Raw genomic sequence first — 21,506 nt, 5'->3', positions numbered from 1 at the left:
TCCCAAGTAACAGTTACAAGAGGACACCCTGCTTCTCTGGAATATGTGAACATGTGCCTGATGACAGGTGCTGAATGGATTCTTTACTTTGTGTTGCTTGCTTGGGCAGCTTTTGCTTTATCTATTCAATTACCTTGACCTCAACCCACAAATTCTCTCACTTCTGTCCTTCCAGTTGACTCCCCCACCCTACTGGGGGTGCAGTGGCTGTGGGTACCAGGCTGCCTGCTGGGGCTAAGCCACAACACCAGTCAGCACAAATCTGTATTTTGGCCATGCACAAACCTGCCTTTAGCCTGCTGGTGTCCATAGCTGTGCAGCACAACTGGCTGGTCAAGTTTTTCAGTCTGCATTTACAAGAACTGCAGTCCATCCCTCCATGCAAAGCTGCCAAGACTTTTAACCCCCAATACACCAATTTCAGATGCCACTGCCCACTCATCCTACACACTGACATAAAATCCCAGTCTTGCAGCAGTTCACTTTCCCAGTCTACAGAGCAGTGGGGAAAGCAGAGTGTGTCCCAAACACCTCTTCTGCCAGAAGAATAAAATAATTCTCTCCAACACTCTCTTTGCTCACTGCAGACTCTGATACTGTCTGATAATGATAATTCAGTTTCTACTAACAACTAATTCCACAGTATTTTATTGTTAAGATTTAATGGTTTAAACATCTAATGACAATAAACACAGATTTACTCATGCAGTGTCTTCCCATTGTTTAAGATCCACAATTTCAGTGAGCATTCCCAACATGGAATTTATTTCTCAAAACTGGAACAAAAAAATGATCCCAGGATCAAGTGCAATGAGAGCTCTAAACCCACACAAGGAACTCATGGTTTTCAGGGGGACCAATATTAATAGAGAAATCCGTTTGTAGCCTGCAAGATGCAGATACTCTTTCATAAACATAGTTTGAGTTTTACTTTTCCAATCGGCAAAGCAGAATTTTCATCATTCTTTCTATGAACTCAATTCAAGTTTTGTTTCTATAATTACAACAACAACACAATGATGGGAATTTCTTTTCTTTTACCCTTCAACATCATGAACTAGTCAGATGAGAACTTTGTATTGCATAATACATGATGCCCTGCCTTACATGTGGTATGCTTTACAAAAATCTTAGACTAATTGTGGAAGACTACTGTTACAAAATATTCTCATCACTGGCGTGTTTAATTGAGCTCCTGAGAGGCAGTATCAGTAAGACTTAGGGATAAATAACTGGTAGTCCCATTGGTCTCACCAAGAATCCATTGATGTTTCATAAATCCTAGTCAGTACAAATCTAATTGAGTTACCATGCTGAATTAGCTTACATCTAAATGGCATTCATGTCTACAAATGGAATAATTAGAGGCTAGAAAATGGGATGTATGAAGTGCTATCCCAAGTGACAACAGCAAGACATTTGTATTCATTCAATCAACTGCTTTAAAAAAGCAGATGCAATACTTGATTTGGGGTTGATGACAAGACAGTGTTATTGAGCCTAGCAATGCTATTAGACAGAGAATGTTAACTGCTTCTTCATATCCGTCTATTATATTTATTCTAAGAGATTCTTCACTTTGATTCTTTCAGATTTTGCTTTAGGATACAAAGTCATTACATGACTACCATGACTACAGACTCCCTGTTTTATATCTAGGGTAATGAAATCAGCTACACTCATTGGCTCTCTTCTTTCCACTACTAGAATTCTAATATGAATAGAAAATAAATCAATAAATAACAGAGCTTCAAACAGAACTTTCAAAGCTACTAGTATTTTTAGCTTCAGTACTGAAGGAGTCTTTTTCAACAGAATAAAGCAAATAGGACTGTTAATTTTGTCACCTTGCTTAGCCGCTTTGTTCAGTGCACTAAATTAAATAAGATACTGTCACATTCACACTGGAGTCCAGTGTCACCCTGCCAGTGATACACACTGACATTTATCAGATGCCACGAGTTGGCTGGTTCAGGCTTAGTTAAATACCATCTAGTTTTTTCAGGACAAATATGAAACATGGCCATCTCAAACTGTATATAAAACCTATTAAATTAGGATGAATCCTTGCAATGCTGGATAACAGATTCCTTTAATTCAGAAAGTAGTCTAATTTGCATGCATATTTTATTTATTACACCAATTAAGTTTTGCAAATAGTTTGCAATGAGGTCCCTATGACCTAATAATTCACAATTACTCCTGGGATATCCTGCCCACTTTAGCATGTTTTGAATAATATTGCTATCTCCTTGAGAAAAATAATGCATTTTTTACATTATGAATTTATTAAGAGTGCACACCCCTCTTTCTTAAACAATTTTTCTCTAGACAGGGTTACTGGAGCTACTTCATAGACCTTTGTTGTGTTGGTTAATGAATGCTTTCCTTCAGTTTTCTCTCTTTTCACATACTTGTCTCCTAAGCTCTTGTGGAAATCCCACAATATATACAACCTAGATGAGCACTCCAGGTGGTAACACAATATAAATGAATAATAACCATTTGAAGCTCCCAGAAAGAGAGTCTCTTTCTGCTCTGGCATTAAATAATGGAGAATAGGTGAAAATTGACATTGTGGGGCAAACTTATTGCAGTCTAACCTCCCCAAGACTTGCAAACTTGCTTCAGATTGATACTGCAGAATGTAACTTCTAAAAAACTGCATCAAAAACCAAAAAGTTGATAGTTACATGAATCTATTCAAATAATGACAAGTTACATTGACTTAGTTTATAAAACAAGCTACCATTTAGATTGCTTTGCTTTAGAGAGCTTTATAAGGAATTTTTGATGAGCACAGAGTATGAGAAAGTGCTTTATTTTGGTACAGTGTTCAATCAAGCATTGGCATTTCCTTGTACTTCACACACATGGCTTCTTCCCTTAAAGCATTCAGCTAGTAATCTGCATTTATATATTTTAATTCCAATACAAATAAATAAAACTCCTCTTTCCAAGAAAGAAAATATGTAGCTTGCAATGGCAGTTATGGAAAATTATATATTTGCTAAAAAAGAAAAAAAAAATTAGGCTTATTTTTCATGTGACTTTCACATACAAACTTGCATATCTGACTGTTTTTGGAGAACGTGATTTCTAGGAGTAGAAATCTGCCCAAGAAGGAAATGTAATTTTCTTTTTAAACTGTCTATATATAGTGATATGGATCATCTTGGTATTCCTACATCTGTTTTTTAGATAGTTTACTTGGACACACTCAAATAAAACCCTAAAGCAAATATGTCATAGTGAAAAGCCCACCTTCCCAAGTCCTTTCAGAACTTCTGCTTTCCAACACCTGAGGAGAGCAGGAGAGGCCGGGCGTTCCCCGTGCCACCAGCAGGAAGGCTGGAGCTCCTGCCCACTGCCGCCCTGGCCATTCCCTTTCCTCCCGTGCGACGAGCTCTGCTGTCACGCTCTGGAGCACAACGCTGAGCACACCCTGGTCTCTCCCTGGGCCCAGAGCTCCTCAACACGTGTGAGCACATCTCAGCTTCAGCCTCCACAGAGCAGCAGCCTTTAGAGAGCTCCCAGAGCTCAGCCCCGGGGTGGCAGCTCTCTCTGGGGGCTCCCACCCTCGCTGCTCCCTGCTCTCGCGCAGCTCTGTGATAACCAAGTGCTGAGCACTGCGCCCCTCGCAGAGCCAGGCCCTGCCTTCACATGGGGGAGCCTCTGGTGCACACAGAGGGCAACATCTGCAGCTCTGACACTCCAGATCTGCTCAAAAATAGCCAAAATCCTGCCCACTGCTGCCTTCCATTACTACTGGCTCGTGCTGAGCCTTTGCAATGGCTCACCAAGTTTCCTGTCTCATCCCTTGGCTGATCACCACCTTTTCCTCAGCCAGTCCCATAAGTAATCTCAGTTCAGATTACTTGCCCATCAAAATGGCTTCATTGGCACCTTCTACCTTTTCTAATACCTTTAGATTTAGATACTTTTCTTTATGTCTGAAGTTCCCCTTGATAAATGGCACCCAGCAATGTCAGCAGTAAAATGAACAATTCCCAATTAAGCAGCTACAAAGGATTGTAAAGTACAGGTTCTACTTTTAATACATTTTCTTTTTGTTGTAAGTAGTTATTTCCTTATCCCCAGCGAACAGTTTCTAAAGAGAATACTGCAAAAGGCCTACATATGGCTCCATATGGAGTGGGACATAGCTTAGAGGACAACAAAATGAAGGAGTGACATCTGCATTTTGGTCTACAAAAAATTGTTTTTAAACAAGTGGGACCTGTGTTCATGTGCATGAGAAAAAAATCCAAACCCACAAAAACATGCAGAATAAAAGCCACTTATGCAGCATAACTCTCACGTGTCTGGATTCACTGGACCAATGAGGACTGAAACTGAACCCTTCCCTAGATGAGGGATGTAATGAAAGATCCTACAAAACAAGCTTAAAACAAAGCATGTTTACAATAGTCATAAGTATAATAGGCAATAAGCACAAACTACAAAATATTCCAGTTCTTTGAGGTCTTTCTATTTTAATTCTGTGCAATTTCATTAACCCCCTTGCAAGGAGAGGTGCTTGAAGGAACTCTATAATATAGGTCATTTTTAGGAGACATTTATATTCCATTGTTAATTGGCAAAGCAAGGAGGAATGAAATAGCCTGGGAAGTATCCTACAGGGAATAGCTTGCATTGGCAAACAAAATGAGCAAGTAATCTTACAGATCTTTTTCATTTTCTAAAATCCTTCTACAGCACCACATTCCCAAGTATGAGCGTGAAATGCAACAAATTAAGATTAGTACAGATCATTTTGTGCTGTGCCAACAATTAAGTGATGAGCAGGGAAAGAGAACCCAACCCCCGTTTCTTCTGTGCACCGAGCCAACAGCTGGAGGTGGCAAACACAGGGAAAGACATCAACCCCAAAAATGCTGTGGCAACAATGTGAAGCCAAAATAGAACATTTGGTTTCATCATGATGGAGGGAGACTTGGTTGGACTACATTTCCCATCATGCACAGTGCAGGAATATGACTGACAGTTTTAGTAACTTCATTTTCATAAAAACAGTCTTGTGACTCAGCTTCAAGAAAAAAAAATACTGTGTGAAATTGCTTGGTGTTATTTAAAAGGACACAGACTAAATGATTGTTTATCAGTACACAAAATACTGAGTGAAATTTTCACACAGGAGTAGCAGCCTAAATAGTATTAACAGTGCTTTAAACTGTAATGAATTCCCAGTCTAATTCACTATGAGGTTTCAATTTATACCACATTTAGAGTACTCCAGGTTCAAGTAATCACTGCAGTAATTAGCTTACTTCCAGTCCTCCAAAATAAACCCACTAATTTTTGCAATCAGCCTTCATTTGGTTAATCACCAGTTTAATTGATTTAATTAGTTTGATCTGCAAAATTAGTCAAGTGTAAATACTGTTTTGTAAACAGAGTTTAGCTCCAAGCTGTAATGTAGGGAATTCTAATTCAAAGCTAGAGTTAATAATAAAAACCAACACACACATGATTTTTGTTCCAGTAACCAGCAGTCTTAAGTCTGCAAGACACAAATTTACACTTTTAATAGATGATGTGATTTTATATTAATGAAAAAACTGAGGATATTGTCTCTCAGAATTTTATTCCTGACTTAGGATTTTTACACTCCAGCAATCGACACTAGAACAGTGTTCTTACTTTCTCTAGGTTAAGAGAGAAAATTTTCCTTTTTAACTTTTTGGTTTCAAAAGGTAATAAAAGGCATTTATTAATAAGCTAAACCAATGGAAAATTTATATAGCAGGAAAGCTGCAGTTACTCCTAAACAAACATTTCCAAACACTTAAGAAGGCACAAGAGTACAAGAAGCAGGCCAAGCAGCCAACATACCAGGCAGAAGGAATGTCTAAACAAAAATAATGCCCTGAAATTAGAAATTGAACAAAATTTGAAATAGTTCTGGAACCAAAGATTTGGCATTCTAGCACAGCTCCATCAGCTGCTGACCTTCCTAAAAGTCCCGCTGATCCCTCTGAGAATCGCTGTGTATTTCCTGACAGACACACAAACTCACCCCGTACACATGAAGCTCCGTAGGGTCACCCCAGAGGCTGCAGAGCATTTGCTCAAAGCAAGCTAAGATGCTCAGGACAGGCAGGTTGGCATGTCCCTGAGAGGTGACAAATGCTGTCACCCAGCGCGGTGTGTCACTGTCACCCAGCGCGGTGTGTTGCTGCCACCCAGTACAGTGTGTCACTGCCACCCAGTGCTGTGTGTCACTGTCACCCAGTGCGGTGTGTTGCTGCCACCCAGTACAGTGTGTCACTGTCACCCAGCGCGGTGTGTCACTGTCACCCAGCACGGTGTGTCACTGTCACCCAGTGCTGTGTGTTGCTGCCACCCAGTACAGTGTGTCACTGTCACCCAGTGCTGTGTGTCACTGCCACCCAGTACAGTGTGTCACTGTCACCCAGTGCGGTGTGTCGCTGCCACCCAGTGCGGTGTGTCACTGTCACCCAGTGCGGTGTGTCGCTGCCACCCAGTACAGTGTGTCGCTGTCACCCAGCGCGGTGTGTCACTGTCACCCAGCGCGGTGTGTCACTGTCACCCAGTGCAGTGTGTTGCTGCCACCCAGTGCTGTGTGCCACTGTCACCCAGCATGGTGTCACTGTCACCCAGCATGGTGTGTCACTGTCACCCAGTGCTGTGTGTCGCTGCCACCCAGTACAGTGTGTCACTGTCACCCAGCGCGGTGTGTCACTGTCACCCAGTGCGGTGTGTTGCTGCCACCCAGTGCTGTGTGCCACTGTCACCCAGTGTGGTGTGTCACACAGCCCAGCCTTCCACCCTAGCCTTGCAGAGAAAGGGAGTGACTGGGATTTACCAGCTGTGACCATGAAAGATTTCTTCCCAAGGAATACAAATCCAGGATGTAGATAAGGGATCTGTTCTTAGCTCTGCTGGGCTGCCTCTGACATCACCATCAAGTCATTCAGACTTTCTGAATGTCAGTTCAAACAGTAAATGTAAATAGTGTTCATTCCTAACTCAAAAAGAGATTGCATCAATTATCGAAAAGGGGAAAATAAAAAATCCTATTGAAAAATATGACTCTATGGACAAATCATCAAAAAGTTCTCCGATTATTTTTCCCTATAAAACTGTATTTATATTCCAGTTTGTTTTAAATTAATCCTCCATTCTATTTGAGTTTATTTAAAATCTTCCCTTTTTTTGTAGCAAGCTTCACATCTCTCATCTCAATCTTGTGCCTAAACATGAAAGTATGTATACAACTTATTTTTCTCCCATTTCCACCACCCCCTTTTTCCCTGAAAACTTTCAAAATATTTTGAAATTGAAGAAATGTAACCACTATCCTCAAACACTTCAGGATTTCCTCCTATCCAACACTGAAGCACCAAGATGTTTCCTATTCCCATCCGAGTAGCAGTTGCCTCTGGGCAGTTTTCCTTATCTCCTGTTAACGGGCCCATCAATGACTCAGAGATAACACTCTCCAGAGCTCCTAGACAGAGGAGCAGCCTTTCCACAGGGTTCTGAGCAGACACAGCAACCGCATCTGCCACTCCAAGAGGCCTGCAGCCACTCCAGTTTGGACTGCTACCAGCACGCTGGCCAGAGGGGTGTCAGGTTGTATTCTGACTTTGTCAGTGGTCTTCCTTTTCTGTCATTGCATGTATTTTTGTCTTTTTCCCTTTTCCCAATAAATTGTATTTCTAACTTGGAGTCTCTCACTGGTTTTGTTTTCAAACCAGAACACCTCCACCGTCTGATAAATTATCTCCTGACAGCAGTCTATTTTCCTAACTGCAGAGACATTGCACTTTCAGAGGAGGAAAAGGAAAGAGGGAAGAAGGAAAGAAAAAACATACAAAAACCCAATTACCATTTTTTTTCAGGTCTCATTGCTGTATGAAATGGAATGCACCTGACAAAAGATATATTTAAGGAAAAAAATTCATCCATTAAAACAAGTTTCTGTTCACTACAATTTTAATTTCTCACAAAATACCTGCAAATTCACATCAAATGCTTTCTTTGAAGTATTTAATTTTTTGTTTCTTTGATTAGGGGGGAAAATACCAGCAACAACAAATCCAAGAGCATCTCATTGGAGGCCTTCAAACTTTAGAAAAGCATTCATCCAGTTCTGGACAGGAGCAGAAGCCAGCCTGCAACACTGCTCAGCCCACATTCCACCCTGGAAAGGCACTGGAAACCCACAAGGTCTAAACCAAGAAATTGGTTTAGACTGAATTCTGGTTTGTACATGTGTGGTTACCACTGAGGGGGTTCATAGTCCCAGTGTTTTTATCCTCATGATTTGCACTGATCTCGTATTCGTCATTTCTAATTATCAATCGAACTGACTGAACTAAGTCAGCCACTCTGCAGAACACCTATTTATGCACATAATCAAAAGCAGAGCCATGGCACAAAACCTGAAGAGGTTCCCAAACCCCCTCAGTGATGGGTCTCTTCATGGAAGAAATAGCCCTGCCCAGCCCAGCCCCATCCCCTGAGCAAACACAGCCTGTGTAAGTCCCTCAGTCTCTCTGCAGGGCTTCTCTGTGAGTAAGTAACATTTGCTGCACGAAAACAAAACCTCTAATCACCAAGCCCTTGAAGAACAGTACGCTGTGGGACAGATCACAATATTTTAACATGTTCATTTCTTTTGGTGTTTCCACCAGTGCTGCTTTAACAGTGATACAAACTGCACATGGGGTACTCATTACACCACACTGGAGAGCAGGGATCTTGTAAATGTGCATTAAAGTGGGGTTACATTTTCCTGCCCTGCACACTGTGTCTGAGCTGTGGCACAAACTTGTGTCCTTGAGAGCAGGAGTTGGGGCATATTCCTGGCACGCTGCCACTGTCAGTGAGGTATGTCCTTTTTACAGATGTTCCTTGCACTATTGGGAACAAACGGCCCATCCACATGCACAAAGACATACCTACGTAGACAGAAGGTATGCAGAAGAGGAAAAAAAAAAATATGTCTATACATTCTGTGAAAAGTAGATTTAAACAAACTCAAAGTGTGGACAGCTCCCATTTTCTTAAACACAAGTCAGAGATAAAAACCACACAAATTCTACACAAGTGGGTGTAGAAATGTGCATCACTGGGTTTAACCAAATGCAAAGCAGAATTAAAGCTTAATAGCTTTTTTGCCATATATAAACAACTAATTAACTAGTTCTACAAATAAACTCCAATTTGTCCCTTCATATCCTGTTGAAAGATGTCATATGACTATGAACACTGGGAAATTTCCAGAGTTTCTAAAGCCAATTCCTGCTGAAGATCCAGCACATTTCCTGTTTTTGAGAAGTGAAAGGTGCTCCCAGAGCTGTTTGATGAAGGGGCTGGACAAGAACTTCAGAGTCCACAGTGATCTTACATCAAAGAACCCTGCAGGTAGGACAGCTTTATTAGCTTATGAGACTTTAAAAAATATTTTAGCTTTTGCATACCTATAAAAAGAACACTTCTAAAAGTTTAGATGACGGGAATCTATTTCATTTCAGAGTCCCATCCCCACAATCACCAGGGCAGGATCTCTGCACTGGCATTTTGGGAGGATCTCCACAGTTCTGTCAAAGTTGCCAGAATATATGAGATAATGTTTAGACCAGATTCCCGCTCTCAGTTTTATGCTTTCTATGGAAAGGTTCTGCATATGCCTGGAGGCATGTGGATTCAAGATATATAGTCCAGAATAAATACTGCTAGTGCTGTCATCAATATTCTTTAAAAAATCAGTTTAGTAGAACAAACTTAATATTGACTTAATAACATGTACTATGTAGAGACAAAGTTGTTGCTTTAGTAGTTAGAAACCCTAAGAGCCTTTATCATTGAACTTTATCACTGAACTTGGGCTCCAAAATCCTGACCACATCAACCGTATTTTAACTAAACTGCAATTTACTTGATTTTATTTGTATAGCAAGTTCTTTTAGCTTTGCTCTCACACAAATAAGAAATTAAGGGCTTGAAATACAGTCTGTGTTCTTATTTATATGTGTTATTCATGTTTTGCCCCAACTGAGGGATTTTCTAATTTCTAAGATTTCTTAGGCAATCAAGAGTAACTCTGAAACAACAATGAATGGATAATGAGTACACTTGCTATATTTGATTTAATGCTTTTGGCCAGGTTGAACCTATTTGTGTTTGTTTCCTTCAGCCATATGTTAGTAAAGTTTCATTAAAATGAAAAAGGATCATACATATTCCTGCAAAGCATCCTGCATAATCTTCAGCAGGTTTCTTTCAGGCCAGGTAATTTCCTGTTTTGAAGAAGCAAACAAGTCTCAATGGAAACTTTAAAACTTACTTGAATTTTAACATTCACATCAACTTATGTTACTGATCATGAATGCTAAGAACTGATTAAGACTGGTCCATAAATATAACCCTTAAAAAGGAAAAATAGAGCTACACACAGAGAGCAATTCTTGTTGGAGTCACAACAGAGATTTCCCCTCACCATGATGGTACTGGTTACCCTGTTCCTCCCTTTCCTTATGGTTTTGAATGCTAATTAAGACCACCTCATTCTGCTGAATGCCTGTGAGGTCACATCCCCACAGCAATTTTCACAAATGCTGACAATTACCTGCAAATACAATCAGCAGCCCCTTGAGCAGCCTTCCCATCAGGTGGCAGTCCTTACCTCTGAGACAACATAGTAGGAACCTGCACAGAACTTTTCCATGGCATATAAACAGGTTTTTAAACGAGTGATCATCACCTCATTTTTTATAATCTATAAGATCCTTATAGTCATGTTTTATTGTCCAAATTTATCCCTCTAAATCATGTATCATCTTCCACGGGTCTGTTTCTGCAGCTCTAGGCTTGTTAATTTGCTCTGCAGCACGTGGCTGTATCCCGTACTGTAACAGCCACAATGAACTAAGAAAGCTTCTGAGGATACTGGTGATACTTTGTATTTCAGACTTCATAGAACGCATTGGTTTTAATGACAAATCTATTCCCGAGCCTCTCTCCTCAGGACTTTTTAATAAGTAGGTGATATCACATGACTGCCATCATCTTCAAACAGAAGTCATTATGCTGAGACCAATAAGCCACAAGGAGCAAATACTGATATTTTTAAGATTATTAATGGAATTGAGGCCTGAAAATTGCAAGAATCAGAGAGACACTTGTAGGAATAATGCAATCCAAATTAACAGCAACAGGTTTATATACCTGAAGATAGCAAATGTCACCCATAAAGGAAAACGTTGTCAGAATAAATTTCTTAAAAGTAATGAGAATTAATGAAGATATAAAATCTGCCTGGAGACTGGCACTTCACCTATTCCCCCACCTTCTGTCTGCACCATACAGTGCAAGTCAGCTGGGCAGAGAAAGAGTTAATAAGTCCTCTTCATGCAGTTCTATGCTTTCATGTGATGATTATTTGGCTGTATTCTACTTGCATTAGGAAATTATGCTTTCATAAACATAAACCAGTGCCTTTCTTGAACCATATCAGCATTTTAAGGCATAGCCACAATTCTAAACCTGGGTTGAAAACACAGGTTTGGAAAACATTGACCTGTCTTCAAAAGGAACAGCCAATCTTCCACACATCTGAGTGTCTGCACACACATGCACAGCACATTGGCTACATGTGAGAGAAGCTGCAAAGACATTTCATGGCATTTGAGCCTTCCCTCAATCCCTCATCTTCTGCAACACAGTCCCAGTATAATTTGGCAGATGCTCTCACCCACTTCCCCCAAGAGCTGCAGCTTTAGATCCCTGCAAGCCCTGCTGAGGTGTGTGTAGGCACAGATAAAAAAAGGTGCCACTGAATTGATCCCAAAGCTCTGCTGACAACCCTGCTCCATTTGAACGCTCCCTCGGCTGGGTGGCTCTGCTGTTCCTGCTGCTGCCTCACCCCCAGGAGCCTTTTTGGTCACTGAAGTCTTCACGGTCGCTGGGAAGTTTTGCCCATTCTAAACTATAGCTTCATAGTCTCTCCAGTGAAGCAGCTATGTCAAATAAATATGTTTTACAAACAGTGGTGTTCATTTGATGCTGAGGTACCACAACCACTCGAAACACTAAACTCCAGTCAACCTTTATAATGCCTTTTTTTTTTTCTTGGCAGCATTGCACATCCTTATATAGCTACTGTGAATATTCAAATACTGTAATTGGAAATGATTTACTTTGTTTTGAATTAACTAAAATTCCATTGTTAAGCACAAATACTGCTTCACTAAATCATCAAGCTTTTAATAGGTCCACATGAGCAGGTTACCGAGCGTGTTAGGATTTATAATGCTCCTGGGGAGCTGACCACTGTATTATGCTTCCTGCTGCTAGGTAATATGCATGACACATTTCTGGACACTAATTCATTTATTTAATAGTAGCAGTATGCAAAAACAGAGTTCAAAATGAGGCTGACAAAGAAGGTATAAAAGTTTTATTAATCCATAGCTAATCAAAGGCCAGAGGAAAGCATATAATGGTGGCATTTACAGACCATATCGAATGTGAATAAATTAAATTTTTGTTTCCTAAAATCTTACTAATAGGATGTATTCAGCTTGAAACATTTATACTTTTAATTACAGTGGCAGCCAATTTAGAGTAGGTATCTGGTTGTACTGCACTTAAAACTTTGCATCAAGGATCTCCACAAATCCCCTCATCAGCTATTCTTTGAATCTGATTTGTTACTGTGTGCACTGTGTCCATGCTCAGAAATAATAACATTATTTACTTTCTCATTTAATTATACAGTAACAGGGGGAAAGGTCACTGAGGAAAAGTATTGTCTTCCTGTGAGAGAAATCCCCCTGAAAGACTCGGCATCATGTACATACAATATAACTTTGCAGATCCTATCCTTCATATGTTTCTATACAAGACTAAATCGATAGAACTACTCATATGGAAACACTCATTGCTTCAGGCAAAAGTTTTCATAGGATCGTAATCTCATTTCCAGCAAGTTATCAAACACTCAGATTGCACTGCAGATTTTGTTTGAAAAAAGATCTAATAGTCAGTCTAATAAACATAAATATTAGATGACTCACAAATATGAAGAAAATAAAAATGAAAATTAATAGAAAAATGAGATCATATTAATTTGATCTGTGTTCTGAAATACCCTTAAAATTTTAATTACTTTGATCCAAACCTTTCAGAAAGCAACCCAGGGACACAATGCTCCAATTAAGAAATGAGGGGAACACAATGCTTGTATAGAATATTTTAGATATCAGGATGAATTTTGATAACATTGTCATTACTTCCTGTTCTGCCCCACCATTTGGAGCTAGGAAGATAAGACATTTTGTTGGAAATACAAAATGATCATTTTTAATTTACTTCAGAAGCAAACGCACATGTGCAATTTGTAGTTCCATGTCACTGATGAGCCCTAAGCTAGCCAAGAACTCTGGCATTTCCCAAACAATACAGCAGTTCTGTGCAAGTGGAGGTGACTGTCAGCTGCGGAATCACAGACTGAGTTTCTGCCACACACACAGAACCTTCTTGCAGAGCTGGAAAGAGAACTTGCAGCCTGTTGACTACCAGCTCAATATTTTAACTGTGGCTGTCCTGTAAGAATGCTCTAAAGCTTTCCCAGAGAAGTAAAACTCTACAAAATTGTGGCATTATATTTTAGTGTCTAATAAGGATCACTTTGTAAAAATGTTTACTCTCTTTTTAAATGAGGTATGCTTGCTGCCAACTGAAGTTCTGCCTTTATTTCTTATCAGATTTCCTCTTTAAAATTAATTAATCATTATTTGTGCCACCAAATAAGCACAGGAATCTTGATAAAAGCTGAAGGCTAGAAGAGGTTATTTTCATTTTAAATCTTGGAGGCAAAGTAAAACTGGGTTAAGATAGCAATCTTAGCATTCACATTATAAACACTATTGACTTGCATTCAGAACACAAGACTGTGACTGAGCAGCAGCAGTTGCTGCAGGCAGTGCCAGGGAAAGCTCAGCAGAATTCACAATGGATTTGTCCAACATCCACATGCAACAGCAGTGAATGTTTGAGAGATCAAGTTATCACTGCCTTAAATCCCCAGCCATGTTAGCATACACTTCATAAACCAACTGGACAAGCAGACAACATGGAAAACCTAAAGGTTAAGTACACATTATTGACCTCAAGGACGCTGTGTTCTACAGATCATTAAATAAGTTGTGCTCTCCTCTTTCAGCCAGTCAGACTGAGAAGTGCCCTGGGAACATTATTTAATGCTTAGATGTTCTACCTACATTTGTATGACACAAAATCAATACCTTTCCCCTAACCTCACTTGCTTGGATTATTCTCAGCTATTAGCTACTGCTTAAACCACAATGATTCCATCCTTTGCACGCCCCTGTATGAGGCCATTCCTACATTTTAATGACAAATAGACACAGATTGGGAACTCCCCACATCGGGTACAGCCTTCTCAACACGTGAAACAGAACACAGGTCAGAACAAGGCTTTTTTTTGTTGTTTTGCAGAGGCAACTCTGCTTTTTAGGTGGGAGGAATCCCACTCCCTGAGGGCCATGCTGGTGCCACACAGCTCCCAGCAGGTGCCCTTCCCTGCTTACTGCACTGCACCACTCCACTCTTGTGAAATTCTAAACTTGGGCTGAGACTTACGCCATAGGATGCTCCTGGCATCCCTAAACAGTGCATAACACTAACACTAACTAGGGGCAAAACACTGATAGCTTCCCTCACTTTTCTTTGGTAGCTCCTTCTGAGAATTATTTAATGATTAGGACATTACATTCACAGAGCTTCCACTTGAATCTTGTCCTTAACTCTTGACTGAAGCCTACAGAAGGAATTTGGCCATGTGCCTGGTTTACCTAATGTCAAGGACAATATTCCACCAGCTGTTCTCAGGCTACTTTGGCAGCTCCTCTGCCAAAAAAAAAATGAAAATATTTGTCTTTTGTCTGTGGAAAAAGCCAAAATATTAGAAAGGTTATGACAAAAATTGCCATTTCAACCAATTCAACAAATAATCAACAAGGCCAGAAACTATCAGTAACATTTGAAAGTTGTTTCCATCCCAGGAATACCAGATGATCTAGCAATTATCTGTAGGGACTATTTCTCTTCCTGCTGTTTTTAAGATTCACCAAAAAACAAATCCTAAATGTCACTGAATAGTGATCTAAGAATGGTTATAAGTGACACTCAGTGATCCACTGACATTTACACAGATATTCTATCAGCATTGACAGCAAGATATGTAATTTTATTGGTCTACTCAAAAAAGACTGCACTTGAAATTAAGTTTTATTATTTTATATTAAAAGGCATTCCTTTGCTCAGCTCCAGCCACAGCGACACCTCCGCTAGGTGTCAGGTATGATTTTATATTTCCAAATGAAAATAGTTTCTTATGGCTACTGACAGAGTCCTGCCTTGGTGTTACATACAGTGCTCCAGATACACTGTCCCAGGTCATGTTTTGTTACACAGACCTGTGCAACTGTATTGCTTTGCAACATAGAAATCAATTAGTCTCTATCTGTTATTATGAAGTAAAATCAGTGTCTGCACTTGATCTCCTTTGTTTCAGCATCACATACCAAGAATAACCACTAGAACCACGTTACTGAATACAGTTCCCAAATTATGAATACTACACTTGAAATGCACTTCAATACAAGAAAGAAGTTAAATACAGAGACATGTGTAAAATATGACTCAGTTGAGGTGTCAGGTCTGTATACACACAAACAGAGGTGTGTCCCTCAAGGGTCCCCTCTGATTTTCTAAGGGAAGAGTAAGGTCCTCCCCACAGGTTCTGTGGGTGCATTTCTAAGACTTGTGAAAGCACATCCAGGATCCAAGGAATTCTTTCTGTTTGGTGATGGGTATCACTGGTAACAGAAGCTTCAATCATGCAAATGCCATTGCACTGAATATTTATTTCTCATAGTAGTCATAAACTTGCAAAAGTGCACTGTGTCACACTGCCATGAAAATGCAGCCTTCCCTAAGGATTTCGGCATCTGAATAGAGACATGACAAAATGACAAAAGACAAAACAGACAGAGGAAGTGAAGTGCAAAATGCAAGATATAAATAGAAGATTTTCAGTCATCTTAAAGGCATTATGTTGGTCTGGTTTTCACATCCATTTCTGCTGTTGCTTCTGTCTAGATAGGCATGGTGAGGGGCTGTGCCCTTTGATGTTACATCAGTCGATCTGTGGACATTATATCTAGGTACAGAGACACTTGTTCACACCTATATACGCATTTATATACCCTCAAGTGCATATTTCCAGGGAATCCGGTAAATGGATTTTCTACCTCGATTGCTCAATAGTTTCAGTTTTAGAGGACATCTGTGACCTCACTTTTGAGAAGTTCTCACACCTCCATTGTGTGTAGAAGGCCTTTGATAAGCAGCCCGGCAGGTGGTGAAGTGCCCTTCCTTTGTCTCATGAAATCCCATTCAGTTTTGGCAGGGAGATAAAGAGGAGCACGATGGCTTCCCCTTTCTTGCTGGCTCTGCAAAGGCAGTTTGGCAGCTCGCTGGAAATCCTGGAGCTCCCAACACGGGCTTCCCATCACCACCAGAGGAGCTGCAGCAGCCGGTGCTGCAGCAGGACGTAGCCCTGGCCCACCAAGCAGGGAGAAACCGCCGCTCCCGGCCCAGGCGGGACCTGAGGCTCCACCGCTGCCCCAGCGCGGCCGCAGTAAAGGCAGCAGGGCCCGCAGCTTGTTTGGGGAGAGGGAGGAAGACAGAGAAACTCCTGGTGCCACCAATTCACCTCCCCGAGCATTCCCACTCTCCCACTCACTCCTCTTTGTCGCCTCTGCCTTCCCTCCCTCCTCTGGGCTCAGTGCCCACGGGAGGAAGGGTTTGCTGTGTCTCAATTACACTCTCTTAGTGAGGGTACCAAAGGCAGGTGAAGTCCTGTTCAGCCTCACGCCCATTGCATGCTCTGGAAAATGACCAAGATTTCCAGATTGCTTCCAGAGTTATTGTGCAGGAATTCTAAATAGGCTGCCAGTACCAGAAAACAAAGAAAAATTAAAAGGTCACCTTGGGGAAGACAATCAAAGTGGTGACACAGGCAAGAAAATCCAGAGGCACAACACTACTAGCTGGGCATCCTTGGAGAACACCTCTGCACAGCACCTTCAGGTCAGCTCAGGAATCCTCAGCTGTGTGTTCCTTTGCCACAAACAACTGTGAAACCCCAAGACAGTAATAATAATAAAGTTTATCCTCCCACTGTGTTGGCCGGTTCACATGGAATATTAAAGACAACCATTGTTTTGCTAGCCTGAAAACTTGAGGTGTGCAGATCTATACAACACATTTAAAGGAATTGCTACTGTCTAAATGAATATAAATTTAGTTTCACATTATTTTACTTTTTATTGTGGCTTATTTACTTGCATTTTAATTGGGAAATCTTTTAAAGCAGCTTAATTGAAAAGTTAAGCCCAGAAAAGCTGCCTTGACATCTCTAATTCGGCCCCTTGTGACTACACACCACCTTGTAAAGAAGAGAGAACTGCAGAAATCACTATGACTGCATTTCAGTGCTGAAGCTTTGATTTCAGTAGATGTAACATTAGTGACAACAAAGCAAAGCAAAAATCCTTTTCTCAGCCTAACTGCAAACACACCTTCTGTGCACACATCTACTTTGTCAGAGCTGCTTCAATTAGACCTGGAACTTCAGGAGCATCCCTGCTGGCCTACCCAGGGCTGAGGAACAGCACAGCCTCAGAACTGGGTGCAGAGGGTCACACTGCTGTGGTGCTCAGCCTCTGGGTGAGAGGCCTTTGCCTTTCCTTCTATTGCATGTAAGATGAGCATCACTCATTTTTAACATTATTGCACACATTTCTATGGTCTGATCTCTGTGCTGTAGCAAGCTTTAGTGACTGAGGATGAAGAACTGTAGATTATTAACTGGGTTTTATCTTATTTCAGCCACTACCTGTACAGATACTTAAATTTCTCTTCTTATTTCACTCCATGGACTTCAGGCACCTTCTTAACAGCCTTTTAGCAAAGATTTTTGTAGTTTTTTAATTGGAGCCTTGGAGAAAAATTATTTTCCCTCATTAATAAAATGATAATTAAATATTTCTAGGGAAATATCCACAGTATTGCAGCTGATGCACCATTAACACCACAAAATAATAGAAAACAAATATTAATCCATACCTCAGCTTCAAAAGGACTTTGAATTGGGCAGTCCATGACATTTTATAGAAACACTACCTTATTTATCCTCATACTCCATGAAGTGGCAAGAAATTAGGCAGAAGACTGAAACAATTGCACACCCATCACAAAGTGAATGTGGGCAAATACCAGGTGATTTTGTGCCTTGTATATTCTTACTGAATACAATCAGTGATATTATTTTTGCTCATATACCTTAAAAGCATAGGAGCACCAGCTCTGTGAAAGAAGGGTTCACATTAAAGGAATCTGTTCCCTTCCCACCATTTCCACCACTCACCTCAGTTTGTTCCTTATTGAAACCCACATCCTGTTCCCCTTGTGGTACCTCCAAACCACTCAGAGATCTGCCTAACTCCACCTTCCCAGGCTCCATTCTCATCTTTCAGACCATTATAACTTCTGCCCAAGTCTCACAGAAACCTGCTAAAACACTTGTGTGTCTCTCTTCTCAGTTCCTCTTTTCCTTTTCTTAATGGCTAACCATGGATATTCCTGACCTTTCAAAGAAGGCCTTTTTGTTCTTCTTGCCACCCATACAATCAGCTGGCTCTAATCTCTGTCTCATCAGAACCTAGGGCTGCTGCCTGCAGAGGCCAACAGCAAAGCCTACAAGGATTTCCCACAGAGTCCAGAGACACTGGTTAGGAGGTCAGGTGCTCTTTTACATGAACAAGAAAACGCTCAACCTCAGTTAAAGAAAAAAAAAAAAAAGTCAATAAAAATGTACCAGGAAACATCTGGATGAAAAACATTCCCGAAAGCAATAGTACTAAGTAGAAAATGTTATTAACCAGATATGGCCTTCCTGAGGCATCCTTCCCTTTCTGGGCAAATTCCATGGAAGTCTAAGCTCAGCAAGGTCACTGAAATGATTTGCCTGGCTCCTGTAAGAGGGTCAGTGAAGCAGTAACTGCTCCATGATGCTAGATTGAAATATGTGCCTGCAACACCACACCTGGATGATTCAGAGACCTGCAATACACAAATCCCCACAAAGATCCATCCTTAAGTATAACCTCTAAATTGTAATTGTATACCAGCCTCTTTTCCACCTGTTTTCTCTTTGCACTGAAATTCCCCCCCCTCAACTGTGAGCAGTGAATCTTCCTTTAGAACATAGCAATATTTATTGACTGTATTCTTTGTTCACATCTGTCAGACATGGGAAGTCACCACTGCTTTACAAGACTATCAGTTTTAAGTAATGCCATTCATCACAAAGTGGAATAGTGTGAGCAACATTTCCTCAACTGCAATGAATTATACAAGGGTCAGCAAGCTGGAGTCGCGGTTGGCAACACAAACATTGGCCTCAGGTAGCAAACCCATCTCTGCAGCTGTTCTCATCCATATGGGTTCAATGAACTGCAGAGAGTACAGGCCTTTGCTTATTGAGAGTATCTGCTGGAACTATTTCATCTAACCAGCATCATAAAACAACTCTGAAGTAAGGTGAATGCTATTCATCTAAAGCTTGTCTGGTAGCCAACTGCTGACAGAGGGGGAAATAGAGATGGCAAAACAGCAGAAATGGTCAGGAGATGCAGGAGTTCCTAGATTTCAAAATGCAGAGATTAAAACCACAAGCAATGGAAATAATGCACCTGTGATTCACAGGCATCTGGTCATCTCAATAGTGCTCAGCTTCCTGACAAACAATTTCCAGGATCCCTCAGTGAATTCCCTCACCAGCATAATGCCCTTTTAATGGACACGCTGTCAAGCAGATTTGTTTGGCAGCCACACAATTATCCCTATTTTTGGTATAAACCAGAAGATTTTGTTTATACACATGGTTTTGCAAGTAAGATTATTCTGTGATTAAATACAGACATTTTCCCAGAAGCCTCATCACTTTTACAGAGCACACAGAAGGCTGGTGTCCCTAATGGTGTCTGTCTGCCTTCTGAATGCCCCAGCATTCACTAAGGTTTTACTTCTAATAATGGGTTCTGCAAGAAGTTCATTTTTCTAGCAGAGACTATTAACACCAGATTGCTTTCCTCAGTCTTGTTTCCCTTTTCACTTCCATCAGTATAATCAGATCCTGAACAGTTTTCTATTTAAAACTATGATTGTGTGAACAACTGACCAAGAATGCCAGAAGTCCTTATTGAATTGGTAACCATTAATTGCAAAAATACTACAAAGCTGTTTTAGACTAAAAGAGGAACAGATTTGAAAGACAAGGTCTTTAACAGAAACTGCTTCTATATACAAGAAGCCTAAAGATGCTTGAACTTTCTTTCCTAATGACATTTAACCTAATAAAATTAATTACAAGTTAAGCACTCCCAAGAAAATAAGAAAAGCATTTAACAGAAATATCAAAGCCTTAAATGTCAGTTACTAACAGCAATCATTTTCAAGTAACACTATTGGCCCAGTTTGCTTAGCCCAAAAGCTGGAGCATTTTGGACTGTTCACTCAAAAAAACCAGGATCTTTAAGAGGCACTGTCTCTCTAGTTCAGGATTAGGCTAAGCCAGGAGAGTATCCCATCTAAGAGATAACAGCCCCATAAATTGTCTTGTTACTAGATAAAATAAGTAAATCCCCTCAAATATGGATCCACTGTACTGATGGGTTGTAGAGGAAAATGATGACATTAAAGAATGGCTTCATGACCATACATGTATAAAATTTCATTCTTTTAGATGTTTCCTGAGATGAATTAAATTATGTAAATATATGTTAACAATAATTCATAATATTTTAATAAAATCTTTTTCTTTCTCTTGGCTTCTTAGAAGTGCAGTCCCAGGTGTCCTTAGGGTGGTGGGTGTTTTGTTTTTACACTTTAAGGACACACAAGGTTATACACTTCATAAGCAAGGAAGCACAACTATTGATATATAATGCAGATAATGATGCTGGGCATCCTTTGTCTGGTATCGTTCCCAGTTTTTGCTGGGAGCACTGTTCATCAACAAAGTGACTTGGTATCAAGGAAGGGGATTCACATTTTTCAAGTTTTCTGCCAGATAGCTATTCTGGGAAAGAAAAAAGTATTTTGATTTTCTTTTTTTTCCCCTCTAGTGGAAGATTAAACAGTGATGGTGTCTTTACTGTTGACAGATTTTGTATTTGTAAATGCAATCAAATCTACCTGAGACTCCTGCCTCAAGTGAACTTACTCACTGAAAAGTACATCCCCAGAGACATTGCTCTCCACACGGTCCCCCTGTTCAGGCTGCGAAAGTTCACCAAGTTTAAGGTGACCCTTTCTCTAAAATAAAAAATAATAATTTAAAAAATTGTTAAGTAGCTGCA

At 40.4% G+C, this 21,506-nt stretch overlaps 1 long non-coding RNA gene across 1 annotated transcript in view; it reads left to right on the top strand.

Moving 5' to 3' along the window:
* LOC110483912 (uncharacterized) overlaps window positions 1-8,123 on the top strand; it is a 77,825-nt gene extending 69,702 nt beyond the window's left edge. Inside the window, exon 4 of the long non-coding RNA XR_002467652.3 lies at window positions 8,062-8,123. This is a non-coding gene — a long non-coding RNA (uncharacterized LOC110483912). The remainder of the gene's footprint in view (window positions 1-8,061) is intronic.
* Window positions 8,124-21,506: the final 13,383 nt, after the last annotated feature.

This window comes from Lonchura striata, chromosome 11 (assembly GCF_046129695.1).
Source record: "Lonchura striata isolate bLonStr1 chromosome 11, bLonStr1.mat, whole genome shotgun sequence".
In the NCBI taxonomy this organism is placed as follows: domain Eukaryota; kingdom Metazoa; phylum Chordata; class Aves; order Passeriformes; family Estrildidae; genus Lonchura; species Lonchura striata.
This window is presented reverse-complemented; position numbering and strand designations above follow the sequence as displayed.